The following is a 7,718-nucleotide window of genomic DNA, read 5'->3' on the forward strand; positions in this document are numbered from 1 at the left end:
CCACTGCATACCACAATTAAATAAACAAATTTGAAACGGTTGATCATCTTCACTGAAAACATACTCAACAAAATGAAATGTTAGCAAAATCTTATCATATGAAATCCTATAACAATGACTGGTCATTCCTTTCCTATAGGGGAAATTGTCTATTAGTAGCACCTAAGAGTCCCAAAGTTCAGTTTTGGAGAAGCTTCAGAGGCAAGATTCAGTTTTGAGCGAGAACACATATTGGTGAAGTATAGAATCCATTCCTTAAGAGACCAAACTTAAACTATGTTCTGTAGTGATATATTTGAAAACAAGGTTAAAAGTACAATGAAATTCTGATATTTAGCAATTTCAAAAAGTAGGGCATAGATGACCATACACAAAATAAATCTTAACTTGCCAATGATATCTAATGGATCAATTTTTCATATTGCTCAGGTATAGGAATAAATTGAACTAGTTTTAGCCCCAACCTCAAGATTGATTCCCTCAGACACTCTCTCATGGTCAACCATTCAACATGGATGAGTTCAAAGAACCTTCGACAAGAGTTTTAAGGGAATTGCAATTGTTATTTGAGAAGAAAGTCTAGATTCCAACTTAATATATAATTATATATATATACATATATATTAGGTTGGCTTATTACATATCACCTTCACCTATGATCATAAACACAATCTTTTTTGTAATGACTCACTATATATTGTCCAAAAAAAGAGTAGACGCAAGCATTCATAGTATGTACACGTGTCAGCAAACATGTTCAATTAAGCATGAAAGTTCTTTTCAAAAAATCTCAACATTGAAAGGGAACTGTACTTGATATGTAAATATTCAACTCTAATTATTCTACAATGCAACCCTTTGCTTTAACTCAAAATGAGGGATAATGGAAAGGAGCAATATGTTCAGGCACTTACTTTCAGAAAGATTTTGGGACATAATGGAAAATGGCATAGGACATTCCTTATGGGATGATGGGGTATCCTTTTAGTCAAATATGAAGAGGGACTATGCTTTTACTTGGTCGAGCTTGGTAAGATAGTATAATTAAAGTGTGTGTAGTTTTGGTCGTTAGTTTGTTTCTAAAAAAAAAAAAAAAAAAAAAAAAACAACTTAAAATCTTACAATTTTATGATCCTATGGATTAACTTAGATAATAAAAATCCCAACAAATCATGGTCAAGATTGTAGGATCCAGGTCCCTCTGCTTACAAACTTTTACCAACCAAATTACAAGATATTGAACTGTTATCTAGTGAGCTATACACAAGGTACTTAAAAGATGGAGAGATCATTTAATAGTTTTAAATTTTGAATGAGCATAAAGTAATGATTGGTTGGATTGGCCAAGGGCCTGGTTGGAGCTATTGCTGATCATTACTTGTTTGATTGGGCTCAAGTGTTGTGTCTTACAAATTGCTACTTCCTTTTAGAATTCACAGATTCACTTACATTTTGTGAAGAATTATTTTATAGATCTTTTAGGTTAAAGTATGCTCATCATTGTGAATGATGATGCCGTAAAATCACTAATGAGTTACACGATCCTCGCACGCTTGAATTAACAACCTGCAAAAAGAAAGAAGTGATCTAACAGAGGGTACCGGTGTGGTGCCGGCCAAATACCCTCCAAAGATCAAGTTAGAACTATTCTCAACTCTAGAGTGCTAGAGAAGGGGAAATTATATGTACCTTGATTTGTGAAGGTATTGGGGTTTTTATAGTAGTAGAAAGTTGGCCTCTCTTCCTTGATGTAGAAGTCTTTTTCTTATAGGACTCTACTTGAGTAATCCCAAACGTAATGGACAAGACATTTCCTTGTAGAGAGAGTCTTTCATTAACGCGCGTATCTTCCGGAATCCTCCTTGCACTAGGATTCTGATTTCCTTTGGGATTCTACCAAATTTCAAACGTGTGTAACAAGTATTTTAAGTCATACTAGGCCCATGGGCTAGGATCCATCAGGCCCAACGTGGTGAATGTTTGTCATGCTAATTTTTACCCCTTCAGTGAACATGAAGTAATCTATTATTTTAATAAATTATTGTTCCTTATAATGGGAAAAAATGATTCGTTCTTTTGGGAAGAGGTGTTTATGATGCATATTCCAAATTAATCATGGTATTGGATAGACATAACAAAACGAGTTAGAATTTTTTGATCCGACCAGACCCGACCCAAAAATACCTGACCCGAACTTGATTTTTTTTTTACTCGAAGCAAAAACGGGTTGACCCATGACTCAACCCGTGTTTTTTGTGGGTCAACCCGACCCGAATCATTTTTTAAAACTTTTTTTTTGGTAAAAAAAAAAAAATTAAGACAATATTGGTTTAATTGTTGATTATGAGTTTTAAGGAAATAATTGAGACATTTACATAATTGTATGTAAATTCATTGAAAGATGAATGATTGAGCATTCTGTAATGAGTAAAGATTTTTAGATATCAAATAGCAAAGTACATGCTAAGATAATCTAGTTACAGTACAGTTAAAAACATATATTTAAAATTGTAGACATGTGTGAGAAACATTCACAAGTGGGAAAATAGTGAAGCCAAAGTATCAAATTAACATAAATTATAAATACTTAGACCCATTTTTTTAATAATTTATGTCCAAAATAAACATTTTTTCAAAATAAATTATGATATTTCCTAGAATGTGTGTTACTTATGATATGTTATTCAAATTGAAATAGAGCGCCAACCACAATTGACAATAAATTATAAAATTAATTTTCAAGATTGTAAATTTCTTAAATGTTTTTATTCTTTGTCAAATGAATTATCCAATAAGTCATTTGTAATTTTGTTTTATATTTTGGGATGTTGATATTGTGTAAAAATAAAACTTATGTATTTTTTTTTACTTATCTTTGTGTTATTTTGTTTTAGATTGCAATGTTAGGATTTGTATAATTTTAAAATCATTGAATAAGTATTAATAAGTGTAATTCATTCTTGATATAAGTGGTGAATTCAAAGTAATACATTTTATATTAAGTAATTTGTTGCATGACTTTCTAAATGGCAAATACATGTTGTTTTCTTTAAAAAAAAAAAAATTCATGTGAAATATACGAGTCAACTCAACCTGCAATCCGATTGACCCGAACCCCTTTTTAACCCACTTAAAATGACCCATTTTTGACTTGCAACCCGCTTAATCTGCAACCCGATTGACCCGGTCCAACCTGCCCATTTTGCCATGTCTAGTATTGGATTTTGTTACAATTATAAGCAAAGAGAAAATTTGGCAAAGGTTTGACATTTTCTAGCAACATTGTTATCTAGGGTAATGGTACAATGTTGTATTTGAAATTTTTATAGCTACAATGTTGTTGAGTGTCTTTACAACCCTCCCACAACGCAAATACTAAGCATGAATGCAGAGAAAGAAACTCAGCAAACCCAGTAAATGGATCTTAATTCTTGGATATTGACTGCAGTAAGTAACAATAAAATCAGAAAAGTTCAATGCCTCAGACTGCAATAGCCAATTGCAATCCCATAACAGTATAACAAGAGGATTAGAAAACCAACCCAGATGGTAAAATTTATACATTTTCTTGTACACAATCTCACACACTAGAAATGCACATAGAATCAAATTCTAGAGCCTCTTTAGGTAACCCTAGATCAAAGAAAGGGAGTGAGTAACCCTTAGGGTTTGAAACTTTCGAACAGGGAGAGAGAAGTGCGAGTTCGAGAGTGACAAGTTTGTAGTAGAATAAGAGGAAACCACTGCCGTTGGTGTCCGTGGCTTCAGCTTTCAGGACCGGCGGTTTAGAGAGGAGATCGAGACATTTGGGTTTAGGTTTGAGAGATAGAAAGAAAAGAAATCACCACCGCCGTTGGTGGTGGCGACGGTGGCCACGAGAGAAGGAAACAAATCGCTACTTGAATGTTTCATCCATGGAGGCCAGAGAGATCTGAGAGTTTTCATAGAGAGAGAGAGAGAGAGAGAGAGAGAGAGAGAGAGAGAGAGAGAGGGGGGGGGGGTTTGAGAATGTTCTAGAATGTTCTAGTTAGATGAGAGTTTTTGGGCTGGGCCAAATCCCAGCCTGCCCATTTCTTTTGTTTAGTAGCTTTAGGCCCGGCTCATAATAAACATAAACTCTCTCAAGCCCAAGCCCAAAAAGCCATATAAAAAGCCTAACTCAAAATAAAAAGAAACAAATTCACATGCTTAGCTTGTTTTTCTTTTTTTTTGAATAAATTGTTTACATGTTGATGGATTTTGCCTATGTTTACGTACTCATGCATTTTCCATGTATAAAATTTTAATAAAAAATAAAAAGTGGAGAATTGAATTAATGAACTTAATATAAACTTTTAATAAAGTTCCAAATAAAATGATAAGCTTAATTATTAAAAAAACTTAGGCCTGGTTCTTTTGTAAATAAACCAGCACCAGCGTGTAGGGACATTTCCAAACTAGGTTGCTTATCAAATTTATCAAAATAAAAATATTTTCTTTAACATTTTATAGAATTCTCAAATGACATTGTTTTAACATTTATAGAATTTAAACCATTGACTTTCTTGTTGTTTATTTGTGTCTTTCGGTATGAGAAAAATGCTTGGAGAGGGTTTGTAATACTATGCAATGCTATGGAGTGAATTATGATGTAATGCTATGGAGTGAGGTAAGCCCCATTACATTTGTAATGCAATTTGCTTTCCTGGTAAATGCAATGCGATCATATCATTTGCTTAGTTATGCTTTTTAGTCTTGTTTTCTATAATAAATTGTTCACTTGTTTAATTATTCATTTTGCATATGCTTGCATGTTCATGCATTTGCCTTGTCATATCCTAGGATAGATTTATGAGTTTATATAATCACATGCTCGTGCATTTTCCCATGTAATTCTCTTGGGTAGGTAATACAAGTTCACATGCTCAATAATGAACCAAATGCCAAAATTTTTAGTTATCCTGTAAATGTGGAAATTTGGGATTAGTTGCAAATGAAGATGCTAATTTTTAAACATATCTAGACGATCAAAAAATCTAATGTACATAATTTTCTATTGAATTTTTATGATTTGGTATGTTCTTCAATTTTCCATTGAATTTTCAAGATTTTATATGTTTAACGAATTGGAATTTTTCTACAAATTTGGACTATCTGTACATCTAATGTACATAATTTTCCATTAGATTTCCATGATTTTTTACATTCAACAAATACATATAAATATATATATATATATATATATATTTACAAATCCGAACGATCAATACATCTAATGTACACAATTTTTCATTGAATTTTCACGATTTGGTACGTTCTTCGATTTTCCATTGAATTTTCATGAATTTGTACATTTAACAAATTCGAATGATCTTTACATCTAATGTACATGATTTTCCAATGAATTTTCACTATTTGGTACGTTCTTTGATTTTGCATTGAGTTTTCACTACTTTGTTCGTTCAATGATTTCTAATTTTTCAACAAATTCGGATGATCAATACATTAGTACACAGTTTTCCATTTCATTTCATGATTTTGTACATTTAATGAATTCAAACTTTTTTAACAAATTCAGACTATCTGTACATCTAATTCACACAATTTTATTTTGTACTTCCAAGATTTTATACATTCAACGAATAAATTTTGTTTTTCACAAATTCGAACGATCTGTACATCTAATGTACACAATTTTCTCTTGAATTTTCACGATTTTGTACTTTCAACAAAATCAATTTTCTCAACAAGTCTGGAATATTTGTACATCTAATGTACGCAACTTTCCATTAAATTTTCATGATTTGGTACGTTCTTTGATTTTCTATCAAATTTTCACGAATTTGTATATTTGAACGAATTCGAATTTTTTTACAAATTCAAATGATCTCTATGTCTAATGTATAAAATTTTCCATTGAATTTTCACGATTTTGTACATTTAACAAATTTGAATTTTTAAAAAAATTCGTACGATCTATACATCTAATGTACATAATTTTCCATTGAATTTTCATGATTTTGTACTTTCAACGAAATTAAATTTCTAAACAAGTCTGGACTATCTATACATCTTATGTACACAATTTTCCATTGAATTTTCACGATTTCGTACGTTCATTGATTTTCCATCGAATTTTCATGAATTTGTACATTCAACGAATTCAATTTTTCTACAAATTCGAATGATCTGTACATCTAATGTACACAATTTTCTATTGAATTTTCACGATTGTGCACTTTCAATGAAAACAATTTTCAAAACAAGTTCTATTTGTACATCTAATGTACACAATTTTCCATTAAATATTCATGATTTGGTACGTTCTTCGATTTTCCATCGAATTTTCACGAATTTGTACATTCAACGAATTCAAATTTTTTTACTAATTCAAACAATCTATACGTCTAATGTACATAATTTTTCATTCAATTTTCTTTTGAGATTTCACAATTTCGTACATTCAACGATTTTGAATTTTTCATCAAATCTGGATGATTAGCACATTAGTACACAAAACCATCGAGTTTTCACGATTTTGTACATTCAACGAATTTGAATTTTTAAACAAATTGGACTGATTGTAATAATTTCCTATGATAATCTAGTTTTTGTAGTGCTAGATTTGCAATCAATGGTGGTGTCGGATTGTTGGGGGGATCTAGGTTTAGTAATGGTGTTGCTGGATTGTTTGGGTGAAAGTTTGTTTGGTTTCCAAGAACTAATAAGAAAATTAAAAGAAAATAAATAAAGAAAATGATATAATTGGTAAAAAAAAAAAAATAAACAAAAGAAAAATATTCTAAAAGGTTGACTTAGTTCTTTTTTTGGCCATCTAAGGACTGACGTGAATACTTAAATTTAGGCGTATCAACAGTAGGCATGCGAATAATACACACTGTTAGCCATGTCGGTATTTTTTTGTTAGTAATTTGACCATAGGGACCAAATGAAATGCAAGTTGAAAATAACCGGGACCAAATTAACTGCTACCAAAATATAATGATTAAATTCACTATGACAATAAAATATAGGGACTAACATAATGTTTTCGCCTTTATTTAAGATTGGCTGATGCAAGATCACAAGGTGATTCCAGCTGATTAAAAAAAAAAAAAAAAAGGTGTTTCCAGCTGTAATTTTAGGCCCTATTTGGATTGCTCATGACTTATATCTCGAAACTCATAACTCAAAATTCATTCTCATATCTCATATCTAATTTCCTATTTTTTCTTAACTCACTTCATGGCTATGTTTGGCATTAATACTCTCCTTAGTTTTTAGTTTGACAAAAGTAATTTAACTCAAATTTGTGGAGCCCTCTATACTGTTATTTCTCTCTCAACCAAACATGAATTAGCAACTCACCTCCTTTACAAACCCACCATACCACTAGCAAGTTCCCATGGCAAACCCATCTCCGGCAACACTACAGACAGTGACCACAAACCCATCTTCCTTTTCTTTGATTTAACTCATTCTTTAGATTTTTTCTTCTCAACAACACATAGAACACCACAAACCCACAATCACAACCCTCAAAAATCCAACCCACTACAGCCACTAGACAAAACACCAATTACAACCTACAAAGATCTCAACAACACAAATTGGAACCCACATATACACAACTCACAGATAGTTGTGGCAGAAATTTTGTTTTCAATTCTTCCTCTCCACCACCAAAATGCTTCTTCCTGAATCAATCTCACAGAAAATCGGTCACCCGAAAAGGATCG

Source organism: Quercus lobata, chromosome 4, assembly GCF_001633185.2.
Source record: "Quercus lobata isolate SW786 chromosome 4, ValleyOak3.0 Primary Assembly, whole genome shotgun sequence".
Lineage (NCBI taxonomy): Eukaryota > Viridiplantae > Streptophyta > Magnoliopsida > Fagales > Fagaceae > Quercus > Quercus lobata.